Source organism: Agelaius tricolor, unplaced genomic scaffold, assembly GCF_023055355.1.
Source record: "Agelaius tricolor isolate 1412-34295 unplaced genomic scaffold, bAgeTri1.0.p SCAF_15, whole genome shotgun sequence".
Taxonomy (NCBI): Eukaryota; Metazoa; Chordata; class Aves; order Passeriformes; family Icteridae; genus Agelaius; species Agelaius tricolor.
The window spans coordinates 21,267,941-21,283,569 of record NW_027269275.1 but is presented as its reverse complement, the minus strand read 5'-3'; the positions used below and the strand labels follow the sequence as shown (position 1 = coordinate 21,283,569).

General features: G+C 44.8%; 1 long non-coding RNA gene across 1 annotated transcript in view; it reads right to left on the bottom strand.

Annotated features, from left to right (window-relative positions):
• LOC139596157 (uncharacterized) overlaps window positions 1-15,629 on the bottom strand; it is a 196,671-nt gene that overhangs the window by 121,082 nt on the left and 59,960 nt on the right. The window contains exon 2 of the long non-coding RNA XR_011681262.1: window positions 3,057-3,161. This is a non-coding gene — a long non-coding RNA (uncharacterized lncRNA). The remainder of the gene's footprint in view (window positions 1-3,056; window positions 3,162-15,629) is intronic.

Here is a 15,629-nt window from a genome sequence, read left to right as displayed (position 1 = left end):
TATTTTCATCACTTCTTCCAAGTCATCCAGTTCTCCCTATTTAACATCCCAAACTCCTGCTCCATTAACAGCATCTCCTAGCACTGGTTCTTCAGCCCAGTTCCAGTAAACGCAGGTAACTTATACAGAAGAGTTACAAATAATATGTATAAAAGAAGGTTGAACTTTGAAGAACAAGTAATTTCCAGAGAGCCTGATAAATTCACTTTAGTCCCACAAACTTCTCGCACAACACATCTTACAAGCAATCTGCTGCAAAAAGAATTTTCCATGGGCTGACAGCACCAGTTGCTCTGCAGGACTCAAGAAAGAACAGCTTGCAGCACTTTTTTGTGGGTATATTTTTCAGAGACTAAGATCCACACCCAAATTTGGTAAAAGCTGTTCAGATTCAGTATTAAATGCTTTGCAGTAATCAGAGTCCTTTACTGTGTCAAACAATTTCGGTAAAAAAAAAAATTACTATCTGGTTTATTCATGCTATTGCTTCTTATTTTATCACGGTCTGCTACGTAATTGCCCTGCAAACATCATGCAACTCCTTATTTCCTTTTTTCCATGGCATATGCAATCCAAACCCCACCATTTCAAGTAAAACAAAGTCTAATTAATATTTGTAATAACACATACAAAATACTACCTACAGTCAATGACCATAAAGGTAACACCTTCATTTTCAACGTCAAGGCCAGAAGATGCCCATGGCCTGGAAGGAAGAACTGTTTCCTCAGAAGAACAAACCATGAAACACCTCAACAAGGTCCCCAACCCAGAGGCCACCCCTGCAAGGCCCCCCAAGCCCCCTGGCAGGAGCTCAGACGGGCTGGAAGCACCAGGGCCACGGGCACACCTGGGGACAGGAGGGGTGAGAGCTGGGGAGCTGTGAGAGCACAGCCAGCACCAGGAATTCAGGGCTTTCTTCACCAGCAGGGAATTCAGCTGCAGGATCAGTTGGGCAATTCAGAAGCCCCAGATACCGAATGAAGGAAACGATTCTGAGGAGCTAAAAAAGGGCAACTCTGACTATCACGGCAACAAACAGATCAGCTGCTGCCTTGAAAAGCCATGTATATGCTGCTCTCTTATCCTTTTTACTTCTGACCACTCAAAAGCTTGCTTGCATCAGCACAGCACAACAGCAGAGCTGGAAGGAAGTCTGTGCTTTTAGAGAGCAGAAACACAACATGAAAATGCCAAAAAAAAGCCCAAAACAAAACCAAAAACAAACAAACTAAAAAAAAGAGAGGAAAAAACCACCAAAGCAGGATTTATGAAAGTGTTCTGAATTTCTTCAAACACTGTGTTCTCCTTTCTAAAGAACCTGATGGCACAGTATAAAAACTATTTCTCTTCCACTATTGTTTTCAATAAAAATGTAAAAAAATCCCAACCATCAGCAATTTAAAAATACAACAAAACTCTCTGATAAGAGATTTAAATATGCAAAGACTACACAGAAAGGGTGCTGAAAGGGCACTTCTAGAACATCTACAAAACTAAAATGCAGAAGTGTATGCAGTCACCTGTGCACACATTCCTTAAACTCTCACAACTCCATCTGCAGACTGGCACAGATGTACCAAACTCCATTGCTAGGAAATGCAGATGTTTGATTAACCAGGATGCTGCTGCTCTGGATCCCTGTGAGTCTGTTAGAACTGAAACCACCTTACTTCTCCCTACAGGAGCCACATCATGAGATGCAGGAGGACAGTTTGGATGACTGAGCTGGAAACAGAGCATGTTCTGTGTCATTGCTGCCCTGCAGCTCCTGCTGTGTATCAGCCACACAAATCCATCCTTCCCCCAAACCCTGCACTCCTGGCTTTTCAGCTCTTCCTCCACTCCAGCTCCTAAACCCACTCTACCTCTTAAACAAACCACTGGGCTCCTAATCATGAATCCCATCCTTCAACTTTTAAACTTCTCACTTTAGGACAGTTCAAAGCATCCTCATAGCACCCTCACAGCCACGTGGCATTCTGTAAAGTAGTGCTGCTCAGGCTCAGAAACCCACACAAACCTAGAAAACTGCCTCAGGATATTTATTGATGCACCATCTTGAAAGTTTTTTCTAATGAATTTTGTTGCTGTGAAAGACTTCTGCCTTTCAAAAGCAGAAGAGTTTTATAAAAAAATTAGAAGTTGGCATTTCTGAAATACTATTAGAAAAACTTGAACAACCTGGTCTAGGGGAAGGTGTTCCCAAGGCAGGGGATGGAACGAGATGATTTTTGAGGTTCCTCCCAACCCAAAGCACCCTGTGAGTCTCTGAAATAGCCTCTGCAGCAGCAATTTCACAGACATCAATGGCTCTGCTCGCCCTGTGCATCAGACAGGAATTTTTCATTTCATACATCATTTAAAACTTACTGCAGTGATTCCACAAACCTGTCTACAAGCACCTTCTTCTCTCCCAGCCCCCTCCAACTCAGGCTATTTTGGCCAAAAGTGAACACACAAGCAGACTGCCATAACACTGACAACAGAGAAGCAAAGCAGCATTTAGCACCAGATAATGAAGAGAAAGACCTCGTTCTCTCAAATAATACTGCATCTTCTATTTGAATACTTCACAATAAAATTACACTGACTACACCATCAGCAAACTTACCCCAAACATCCCCCAGCAAGCAACTAGCATTAGCACACAGGCATTTCAGTATTTTTAAACACAGATTTGCATTTATGTCACATTTTCAGAAATCCCTCTCCCAGAACACTGTAAGAGTGTGGACAAAACCTTCTCTTCCCAAAACCACTTGTTCAGATCTCTGTATTCTGGAGCCATTCACACAGACAGATCATTGACTGCTGCAGCTGCCCAGATAAAATAATAAAGATCACAACTATTGCTACATTTATTATTTCTGGAATAGGCCTTCAATGCTCGAATATAGAGATAAGTTCTGAAAATACAGAATACCATAATCTACATGCAAATACTTCAACACACACTGTGGCCACAATTCACAAATTTCCAGACTGAGAGCTGAAAATCAGACAGCTTTCACTTAAAACTCAGTGTGGCAATCCAAAGAGAGAGGTTTACTCACCATTTCTGAAGGACTTCTGGACTGTAGCATCTAACACAGGACACTCCCTGCCTGGGCGTTAGTTCAGTAATTCCTCTTCTCGTTCAGGATAAATCCAGAAAGTAGCTGGCACAAAGAAATGGAAAACACACATTTAGCTGGGGTTGGATGCGAACAAACAGAATTTTGTCTTGGCCACATGACTAACAAAAATCTTCCATAGCATTCTTCCTTTCAGTCAACACCAAAACATTTTTGTAAGCACTAGGAAAAAACCTTTGATTTGAAGTAAATTAAAAGACAAGGTACAATGATTACCTGAATATTCCTAATACTTTTAACATGCTGGAACACATGTGAGTTTCAAACTGTGGTAAGTCAGAGCACTCAAATGTTCTTGAGTCAGGAGAATTTTTGTGCGTAGCACAGCACAGGAACACAAGGAACGTTATAAAATCTAAGACCACTCAATGACGGTTTCTGGAAAGCTTCCCAAATTACTTGTCCCCACTAACCACCCACACAAGGAGAGATTCTATTAACCACAAATAACCACAAAGGGTTCTCTGGCTCCGTTTGTGCAGGCAGCTGTGAAGGTGCCAGCCTGTGTGCCCGGCTCAGGACCTGCAGGGCAGAGCCAGGCCAGGGCAGAGAGCCCAGGGCACCCCCAGCCCTGCAGAGGGAGGCAGAACAGGAGCAGCCCCTGCTGTCCCTGCACAGCTCCCCAGGCCCTGCTGCACCCACAGCCAAAGGCTCCCCACCCGCCACACACCACAGAGTAAAGATCCATAGCTCTAAACTGTTCCACTTCATCATGAACTTCTCAACTCAGCAATCAATACGGTATTGAGCAATAAACAACAAGCCAGAAATATTCTTGAACAGAAAAACCAAGCCCACCCTTATTCAGAATTGTGAATTGTGCAGCTCACACATTTTCCAACATAAGTTCAGAAAATAAAAATCTCATTAAAGCTTTAGCCAAAATTTCTAATTCATCAAAGGACCATGTTTTGAATACCAATGAATTTCATGAAAAAGAAGCGTTTTTTTTTCTTGTCGGCATGTCTGTAAAATCTCTCTCAGGTTACAAAACCAAATCTGATGACACTGAAAAGTCTTTCAGGAACAAAGACAGACAAGTAAAACAACCACCAGATCTCTTTAATTCCATGCAAAAGTGTCAACAGCAAAATCACTGCATCTCTGCCATAGCAGAATATTAAACAGTTCATTAATATCCATTTTCCCTTCTTCTCTTTTCAGAGGCTACTAAAATTGTTTCTGTTTGATTTTACATGAGTGAAACTCCTCCCAAATGAAACAGGTACAAGGATCTTGAAAGAACACTCAAGTGCACATCACTCATGGCCTTGGCAGGCCCTATCTCTGCGAAACAACAATAGCATCCCACTAATAACAATGACTTCCTTAACTATTCATTTTGGTAAATAATGGAACTGAAAATTATCTAGTGATGGATTTGCACTTTTACAATGCATCTCGGGGATGAAAATGAATAGGGACAGAGAAATTATGTGTGTTACAATGGCTGACACCACAACTTGAGATCCAGCCTCGCTCCACAGAACAACACCAGCTGAAAATGTGGCACTGCAGTTTGGAGCATTTTACCTTTGTCTAGCTCTACTGTGAGACATCCTATATATATTATTTGTATTACAGAAGCACTTAGAGATGCCAATTAAAACCTAACACAGCTGTAGTAGGCAGAAATAGTATGAAAGTTACAATAGGTGTCATAGCCATTGTAATTCCAACCACAATAAATCACCCATTGCTCAGATATTCCTTCTTTTATCAGCTACCACAGAATTTAACATTTTATATGTTATGAGAGAGCACTAACAGAATGGCCTAGGCAGCCTTTTCTTATTTAAAAATCATACTAATATTTCCAGTGGAGGCCCAGAGGGAGAAAGCCTGGTGACACAAGGCTCACTCTCCTTCATCACCTTCCTCGAGAAACCCATGGAACTCCAAGGCTATGTGGACCATCAGGTGAAAAATCAGAATATTTGGAGGCAGGAAGCTGACAAAGGCAACAGCTTCTCTGGAAGCAATGAGAAACACCAAGCTTCTCTTTAAAAAGTTAAAGATTACTTTGTGTTTAAGTTAACAAATGGCAAGTGTTTACCTGTGACTATTAGTTCTCTCCTAGGCAGTTTATTATAAACAGTATTTCAAACACAGGACTTTAAGAGACAATGTATAAATATTTTAAATGGCAAAATATAGGTGCTGGCTTTTTTTTGTACTATGTCCAGAAAATTTGCACAAACACATCAAATTCTCCACCTAGGGAATTTACTTTATTGTTAAGTTTGCATTTAAAACAAATGTACATGACCTATTTTGGGGCTAATATAACTAAAAGGAGCCTATTTGTTGTTTATTATTTATAGAAGATTCACTTCAGATTAGGCCTCTTGCGGACGTGCGTATCTGTGTGGCATCACAAAGCATCTCCAGATCTCCCCAGCACTAAAACACACGAGGAAATGACAAGTTAGGATGTATCCAGTACACAGAGTGTTTTATAAAAGCCAAGATTAAAAGCTGGTTTTTCCCTCCTCAGAAAGGCCACATGAAAGAGCTGCTACCCTGGGTAATGCATTGACCTTCTGGGGCTGATAATGACAAGTTCAAGTTCCTGGAGTTGGGGAAGATGTGGAACTAAAGTAAGTGCACTCAAGCAACGAGTCCATCTGCTCTGTTAGAATCCCACTCACAAACCAGCCCGTGCAAAGAAAGAGGAAAACAATTTAATTTCTTTTATTTATATAACCCAGGAGTTTTTCTACACTATCAGCATGGCTCAAAACTGCTTTCTTAGAGGCTTCAATCTAAGGCACTGATTGTTTCTTTCCATTTTAATAGAAAACTTGAAATTATTTCATATAAAAGGTGTCAAATTTATGAAAATAGAGATGCAAAATTGCCTTTCATGTCTAAAATTTTGCATTTTCAGCTTTTTCTTGTAAACAGAGAGTAAAACATGGTAAAATCATATCTATTCTGTAAGCGATAAAACACCTCTTTTAAAACTTCTAGAAAATCAGAAATGCATTTTTATACACCAACTAAGGAAAAGCAGAGTTGCCCCAAAGCCCCTGTTCTGGCCAGCCGTTGGTTTTGTAGCTTTGTGGGTGACAGTGCCTGGAGCTCTGGGGGGAGTGTAAAGCTCCCCACCAGGCTGCAGGCAGGACTGAGGCACTGAGGAAAAGCAGCTCCAGAGCTGCAGCACCTCCGCAGCTGGCACTGCTGAGGGTGCGTTATAGCACGTACTGCTGCTACCCACATCCAACTCCCTGCGTGGTAGCACATTCTGCATTTTCAAATATTTATATTTCAAATTACACAGAGATATTACAACCTTTACATCTTTGTTTAAGTTATTTAAGACAAAAAAATAAAGGCTAAAACAAATGCTATGACTCCAGTTGGTGTAAATCAACATGTACATCATCAGGTTTTAATCATCAGCTCATGCCAAATGGTTTACATTGAAAGATTCCTGCCAGGACAGGCTGCGAGCGCAAAGGGAATAAAATCATTCCAAAATAAATTCCCTTTTAAATTTTGCTCTAAAACAGTATTTCTAATTTCTTTCTCCTCGCCCCCAATTCAATCTCATCTCAGAAACATTAATTTATTTAGAAAGAGAAATTAATCACAGGCATCTCTACAGTCCTGGGTGATTCCAGTCCAGTCAATTTTTGCCTCTCCTTAGAAAACACGGTGATATTAAACACAAAACCCCACACATTGAAAGAACACTAACACTTCTGAAACAAGATTTTGAGCTGAAGTTAAGAATTGCTATAATTAAACTTGTCCAGGAAGACAGATTAAGGTCAAATATGTCTATTAATTTTGGGTATCCAGTCTAAGCCACCTTAGACTTGATGGTTTTCCTCTGAAGCAGAGCGTTTCCCAGCATTTAACTGGTTGCTGACTGGTTTTCCCGGGTGTTTTCCAGCCCCGGGCGGCACAGCGGGCCCAGGCAGGAGCGGGGCGGTCCTTGCGGAGCTCCCCGGCACAGCCCCGGCCCGGCTGCCCGCAGCCCCCGCAGGCCGTGCCTGTCGCCCTGGCCGGGAACTCAATGCGGGGTGGCGGCACCGCGCTGGGGTCCCCCCGTGCCCACGGAACCCTCGCGGGGCTCTGAGAGCGCCGGGCCCCGACAGCGGCACCAGAACGGCCTCGGCTGGTGGCGACAGTCAAGGGAGTCAAAGTTCAGTCACAGGCAATGCTTTGGGTGGAAGGGCCTCAAAGCCCATTCCATCCCACCCCTGCCATGGCAAGGACACCTTCCCCTGTCCCAGGCTGCTCCAGCCCCAGGGTCCAGCCTGGCCTTGGGCACTGCCAGGGATCCAGGGGCAGCCCCAGCTGCTCCGGGCACCTGTGCCAGGGCCTGCCCACCATGCCAGGGAAGGATCCCCTCCCTCTCTGCCATCCATCCATCCATCCATCCATCCATCCATCCATCCATCCATCCATCCATCCATCCATCCATCCATCCATCCATCCCCTCTGGCAGCGGGAGCCATCCCTGCAGGCCCCGCGAGCAGGGACACGAGGCTGCGGAGCTACAAACGCTGAAGGGAGAGCGGCAGCTCCCGGCGGAGGGGCCCGGGCCGGGCCGCGCTCAGCGCTGAGCCGGGGAACGACCCCGCATACCGCGGAGTCCCCGGGACCGGGCAGTGACCCCTGGGCCGGGCAGTGACCCCTGGGCCGCGGTGTTCCTGTCCGGGCAGTGACCCCTGGGCCGGGCAGTGACCCCACACACCGCGCTGTCCCTGTCTGGGCAGTGACCCCTGGGCCGCGCTGTCCCTGTCCTGGGCAGTGAGCCCGCACACGGCGCTGTCCCTTGCCGGGCAGTGACCCCTGTCCCGCGCTGTCCCTGTCCCGGCAGTGACCCCTGTGCCGCGCTGTCCCTTGTCGGGCAGTGACCCCTGTCCCGGCAGTGTCCCTGTCCCGGCAGTGACCCCTGTCCCGCGCTGTCCCTGTCCCGGCAGTGACCCCTGTGCCGCGCTGTCCCTTGCCGGGCAGTGTCCCTGTCCCGGCAGTGTCCCTGTCCCGGCAGTGACCCCTGTGCCGCGCTGTCCCTGTCCCGGGCAGTGTCCCTGTCCCGGCAGTGTCCCTGTCCCGGCAGTGACCCCTGTGCCGCGCTGTCCCTTGCCGGGCAGTGACCCCTGTGCGGGCAGTGACCCCTGTCCCGGGCAGTGACCCCTGTCCCGGCAGTGTCCCTGTCCCGGCAGTGTCCCTGTCCCGGGCAGTGTCCCTGTCCCGGGCAGTGTCCCTGTCCCGGCAGTGTCCCTGTCCCGGGCAGTGTCCCTGTCCCGGGCAGTGTCCCTGTCCCGGCAGTGACCCCTGTGCCGCGCTGTCCCTTGCCGGGCAGTGACCCCTGTCCCGGCAGTGTCCCTGTCCCGGCAGTGACCCCTGTCCCGCGCTGTCCCGCACCGGTGCCGCGCTCGGGGCCGTGGGGCGCCCCGCACTCCTCTCCTTCTCATCGCGACCTTCTCGCTTTGAACAAAGGCGCCGCTCCCGCATCCCGCGCCCCACACAAAGGAGCCAAACACGGCACCGCCACTGAGGGCAGCCAGGGGTTAAAAACCGAGATCGCAAACAAATGTTTCCATAATCAACACTTACCGCAAGCAATGCTCACAAAACTACAAGAAAAAGAATAATTTTCTGCAAATAGCAGAAGAAACGTTTTCTTCTTTAGGGTGAAATATCCCTTTTTTCAAGTATGTCTTAACCTTTTCTATTTCAGGTTAGCTTGGAAAACAGAAAAGGCTACCCTGAGTTTTATTTTTAATTTGACACATTAAAAAATGAAATACCCCTCTGAAAATCCTAGAGCCTGTGGCATAACTTCTTCATTTAGATAAATTCTAAAGTAGCTGTTATTTACCCAGAAACCAAAGAACAATCTGTGTTATTAAGATTTTTTTTCTAATACATAACATTATTTGCTAACATTCCTAAATATTCATTATAGGAGCACACAGCCTTTAAAAAGCTGATTGTTTTTTCATTAAATTTGGATACTTGGGAGGATTCTGTGCACAAGTTAAATAAACAGATATCTGGCGAATTTTCAAGTGAATGTTGAAGATTCAAATAGTATCAATCAGGACAAAGGCAGGTGCTCCCTGTCTCAGCCCCTCGGGAGCCCACCCTTCCCCTCCCAGCCCTGCTGGACCTGCAGGGAGCTCCTGAGTTCTCAGCAACTCTCTCAGAGGGAAGGCAAAAGAATTTTGCTGGTTCGGAATCTTTCCTTCTTTTGAAGTTCCATATCTGGTACTTTTAAGCCACACCCTCCTTCCCCCATCTTTCTGTGACACGGAAAATGTCACACTTTGTCCAGACACAATTTCAACAATTTCATTTATACCAGAGGGTGCTTATTAGTACATGTATTTCAATCAGATACTTACTTGCATTCAAAGTTACTGCAAAAAATTTAAGTACCAGAAGATTAATACAGTGCCTTAATCTGAACATAATAAACTCCAGGAGCTGATCTTGAAACTCATGCTCTAAGTTTACCTGTTGACTTTCTACAACCATACACAAAAATCAAGTAATTGCAAAAAAAAAAAAAAGAAAAAAAAAAAAAAAAGAAAGAAAGAAAGGATATTTTATAGCCTGAGCCAGACTGTTCCTACCATTTGTAGGAACAACTGCTGAGTTTACACAAGAAAATAGTATTTAAAAACAATGTCTGAGCCTACATCCCTTCCTTAAAGTAATTTTTAATGCAAATGAGTCCTTCCTAACCTAAATGTGGTTTAGCCCAAGCCAGAGCTGCTGTTGGCCACCGTGCAAACCAGTCCAGCAGAGTTTTACCGCCAGAGGAGATCGGGTCAGAGATGGCTCCTGGTGTCAGATCAGTCACTGACTGCCTCAATTACCTTTGGCAAACCATTTAACCTTTCTGTATTAATGGTTTCCTGCCAGTAGAATAGTTCTTCATCATGGTCGGGAGGAGTTTAGCCCATTAATTAATAAAAATAACTATAAAAATACTCTTTTTTAAATCCAGGAGCGATCTGTTCTGCAGAATAATACTGAAACTCCAAACTCCTCTGCACATTAGGTAGAAATGAGCTATTTCTAGGTAAGTGGGTGCTATTTCAGAGCAGATTTTCAGCATCCACACTCTAATGGCTTCACAAATGATGAAGAACAAGGCTCGGGGTTTTCTTGCAGCTCGTGACTAACAACAACAAAAACAAACAGCAGTTTGTCCTGAACTAACCACTTGCATGGTTTAGAACACTTCCCTGAGTTTTAATGAGCTAAATGAGTTTAAAAGGTATCTGTTGTGAAAATGGCCTTGGTCTGAAACCCTCCAGGCCTTGTCTCAGCCTAAACAAACTCCAGTGCCTGGAGAACGGCCCTGGCACAGGGAGCCACAGGGAAACAGGGACAGCTCAGCCCCACTGCAGCATCCTGCCAGGGACCACTGCAATACAGTCTATTCCAGAATCATTTTTCTTTTTATTATTTCATTAAGTTGTATCTCACTAAAGTTCCTCCCAGGATCTCTCTACAGCACCAAATTTTTCATTGGGAAAACTATAAATCATGGGCCTAAATTACAATTTAATTATAAACGCCTTCCCTTCTAATGCTGCCTGGGACCTTTTACCCTCCTACATAATTCTAAAAAATGACCCCTGTCATAATTTCCTTCACTAGAATAATATGCAGAGATCTAATCCTGAATCCTGCTGTCTTATAATTTAATATAAGAGGTAATTATTATTCAAAAGATAATGTTGCAGATATTGAAAATATTCTGAAGTTTAAGTCTAAAAAAACCCTTCCCTTGGTATGTAAAAGCCTCTTATTTGACTCTTGCAAGAAAGGAAATAAATAAAAAGGTTTTAAGACTTTATGCAAAATGTTAGGAATATTATTTGTAGCTGAGATTTGTCAACTGTAATTTCTATAACCCTTGAACTACAGAGAAAACACTCACATGCAGCAAAAGCAGGAAGGCACCAGACCATTTATTATTGATCTCTGCTTTTTGCCATAGGTTAGACAGACAGCTCTGGACTGCTGATATCCAGCTGAAAAATATGGCTTAGGTGGCTCCACATTTTGGAGCACAAGGAAATCTAAGGTGAGCCAAAGTCAAAAGAAAACCAAATCAAACAAACAAAACCCACCATCATGAAACCACCTTCTTACAGCTCAAATTTTATTTCATATTGATCACATCAAAGGCACAGTTACATTTATCCAAAACACTCCTGTGAAGAAGTTAAATTATAATAAAACCTTAAGGAATTCGTTTTCCTCGTACATTTTAGTTCTGGGAATTAGTACATTTTCCCTAAGTCAGAAAAGCAAGGAGTAACACCATTATGTCAGCTCATCTTGCACAAGAGACGTGGGTTTAATCTCAGCCCAGGAACACGGCTGTTACTGCCTGGCTGTTCCCTCTACATAGGAAGGCTTTGACCTTAAAGCCCTTTTTTCTAAAACTGGGATTCATCAATAAAAATGTGTTTTCTTTCAAGTTAACTCTTAGGGTATGCAGGAATATCTACCAAAGAGGGGAACTGAGTGCAGCTGGAGCAGGAGCAGGTGAGAACGAACACAAGGAGAGAGAATTAACAGAAATAATTCAAGTATAGTGGAGTAAAATTCACAAAACTGGAATGCTTTCCCTGTTTCAAATTCAGGGAGCAAGCCCCATTTTTTCAGGTAAATGAGATATCAAATGAGCTTTATTGCTTCTAACCATATCCAGCTCCATCAGTGAGAACAAATAAAATCCCCTAACTGACAGATTCAACATCCTGAAGAGGGAGAGGCCAGGGAGGTTATCAGAAAATGGGGTTCACAAGAGGTAATTATAGCCTGTGCTCACCCTGCTAAGGTGAGGCAGAACATCACGATACAGCTCCATAAAAATCAAACTATATAATGCAGAGGCACCAGTTTACTGCTCTCTTTGGTTTTGCTTTGGGAGCAGTTCATTTAAGACATAATAAATTGAAGGGTTTTTTCTCCCGTCCCTCCATAAATCCAGGGACAGTGCAAATGAGGAGGTGCTCATTACGGACAAAGGAAAGGGGCTCCCCAGACAGTGACATGAGCTGGGAGCACTGAAGCTCTCATTAAAGGGAGCCCTGTGCTTTTTGTAATAAGGAATATTACTTAACAACACTCCAAGCATAGTTCACTCCATACTGCTGAAGTGAGCTTTTGGGGGGCAGTGAAGGGGAAAAGAGGGAGCATCCACAGTGCCACAAATATCATCAAAACAGAGATGGAGTTTTGCCTGTAACAAATTAATAATAAGCAAGGAAGTGTCACTGCCTGTAACTGAATGGCTTCATGCAACACACGGATTCAAGGATCCTAGGGGGATTCATGGAAGGTGTTGGACTTTACTCCTAAATAAACAAACAAAACCAGGCTGGAGGGACACAGGTAGACAATTTCAGTTCTCAAAGCAGAAGGATAACAAAGGGTATGAAGCCACCACCAGGGCAATTGGCCAAGAAACCACTACTATTAACACATCACACTCTTTGTGCACATGACCAACTTTCCCTAAGAAGATCCTGTGGTTGTCCCTGCAGAATTTAATTCTGGTTTTGCCAAACCATCACTCCCACCTGTCAGATTACTTTCAGTCGTGCAGCTATCACTGAATGCACTCACTAGCTCAGCTTTCTGTTGTTTGAAAGCTCAGTAAATATATTTCCTACTCTGTGATTCAGCTCATTACAGCAAACACCGCAGTGACCCAGGGTCAGGGCAGACCCCTGCCAAACCTCAGTGTATACCTCCTTGCATTCTGACAGTGATAAGTTTGCTCTAAAAATGATTCTTCAACCTGGTCTACACCACTCATCTCAACCAAATTTCCTGAGCTTGCTAATGAATAAAGCTGGTGTGAGGAGAGTCAAAAACCTCCCTGAACTGGAGATCTGCCACAGCGAGTGCTCCTTCCCTGCCCACCCCTGTTACTCTGCTATAGAATTTGTTGTGTGCCTTAGACAATGTTTTTTCTGTCAAGTCTGTGTTTGTTATTCCTTCCCTTGTCATCTTCCAAGCGCTCACAAATAGTTTGGTTGTTTTTCCCAGAGTTTCAGCAGGAACTGGAGATTACCTGACTGGTCTGTAACTCCTGTCTAAAGTCAGGACACTGAACTGTCTTCCAGGATTTCACCTTCCCTGCACAAGTCTTCAAAACAAGCCACTTCTAGTTCTGAGTTTATTTTGGCTCTACGTATTCTTTTAATGAGTTTTGAAACCAACAGTTCTGACAACAGCTCTCCTAGACGCTTTAAGCTGTTTCTTCTCTCTTCAGGACTCAGATCTCACCCCTTTGGCAAGGGCATTAATTGTGGCAACTGCTGTGCCATGGGCAGCTTCAAGAGAGATGATAGAGAAACTTTTGGCTGTCTCAAAGCTCTCTTTGCTCTCCACTGAATGGTGATCCTACACTTCTCTTTATTTTCCCATTCCTCATGCTCTTAGCAGCCTTATTCTTGCCATTTTGACACATCTTGCGTCCTATTTGATGATTTGGCCTCTCTGGTTTTATCACTATGTGCTCTGCCCATAAGTATTCTTATACTTATGACAGTCTGCAAGGTGGTTCCTTACACCTGGCATCCATCCTCAGCACTAGGATAGTTTGCATTTGACAAAAAGGTCCCATTTATGTAATTATTCAGATTTTGGGTCTGAATAATTCCCAATAATTGCCATGTAAGGTGTCCAACACTTTCACTGTCACTGATCATTCTTAGTTTTAATGCCCACTAAACTCAAAACTTGCTGCCCTTTTGCCTGTGATGGCCCAAGCAGTTTTGGCTTGGCCTTCTGCCTTCCTTTGACACATCCGCTCTACATTTCAGCAAGTGTTGAAGTTTTCTGCTCTACTAGTATATGGGGGACTAACAATATTGTCACTTTTTCCTGGTCTGTAACTGGAGGCCACAACAAAGAGAAAAATCGAGCCCAGGCTTGCAGTCATTGCTGATGGCAGCACTTATTCACGGTCCAAGAACATGCATTCCTCCAAGTTTGCAGCAGTACTTTTGCACATGGAGCCCAGCCCCAGCACATTCTCTCTCCCATTTAATAGGCTGCCTTTAGAGCACGTTTACTTAGTCCCATCAAACACGGGTAATTGACAGCTCTCCACCCCCAGCATCCCCACTCCGAGAGGGCCGTTTCCCCAGGAGCCGCCTCAGCCAACCTCAAACACTTTATTACTGCTCAATTTGGGTTTCCTGCCCACTGTAAGTGGCAGTGCTGAGGGTCTCTAGCTCTCTCTTGTCTCGCTAATCAATATAAGCAGTCACTTCCACGGCGTTTCCCTGCTACTCAGCAAGAAGGACGAGAGAGTGCCACAGGTTGTAAATAGCAGAACAGCCTCAGTGCTACATCACAAAGTTCAACTTCAGAAACAGGAGCCTGCTTTTATTTTGGACTTTTGGGCTTCTTTTGGGATTTTCTCTGTTTTGATTCTTTCTGGCCGAGCAAAGCACTGCACTTGGTTTTATGCCATTCCCACTAAGAGCCTCCTCGGTGGGGAGGGTCATAGTTACCCTCCCAGGAACAAAACTTCTCTGGGAGCAGCACGTGGCTGGAGACAGCACCAAGAAATTCCATAAAGTGCCAACCACAGCTTTACAGTCACTGCGTTATGGGTAAAAGAAAGTCAGGATTAAACAATTATTGCCTGGAACTAAGGCAGTAAAATTTGTTTATGAGGTAAATTTTAACAAGAAACAAACAGTTAGTGTTGTTTATAAGCAAACTCGAGCTGTAAAATCCAGGGAATGCTTTGTAAATGCCCGTCCATGGGCCAGGTGAGGTCCTGGAGGGAAGCTCCCTGCTGCTTGCAGCTGGCTCTCACACACACAGTGTGACCAGCTCCAGGTGACATCAGAGCCAGTGGCTGTGCCCAAGGATAGCAGGGACAAAACCTTCACTTGCTGCTGAAGGTGTTTCTTCTCACAGGTCTTCCCTTCCACTGCATGGAATGACCCCCTTGTCCTGTCCGTACCCAAAAGAGCCACAATGACTACTCACAGTATTCTGGTGTTGTTTAGGTTGGAAAGGGCTTCTAAGCTGCTCAAGTCCAACCATTAATGCACCACTGCCAAGGCCACTGCTAAGCCATGAGCTTGCCAAGAGATGGAAGAGCAGTCTGTGACCCAGCAGCAAGCAAGTCAAGCAGAGTCTGCTCGAGGCCCCTGGGGCATAGGGCAGAGTGCTTGGACCCAGTCCTAAATTCAGTACACTCTGGTTTCCCACTGCCACCTTGGTTAAGAGGAATTGCCCATATTTTTACTTAGCACTGCAATGTACTCTGTTTTAGTGAAATGATTTCATCAGGCTGAGCCCCAGGAGGACTCAGGGTTCCCCTGCAGTGCAGCCTGACCGCACCAGTAACGCCAGCACAACAAGGAGCAGCCTCCCCACGCTGACTCCAGCAGCAGGGCAGCAGAGATGGAGCATCCACACTTCCACAGCCCAGCATGGCCCAGGGATGCTGCCGATGTGGAAACTGAAGACCAG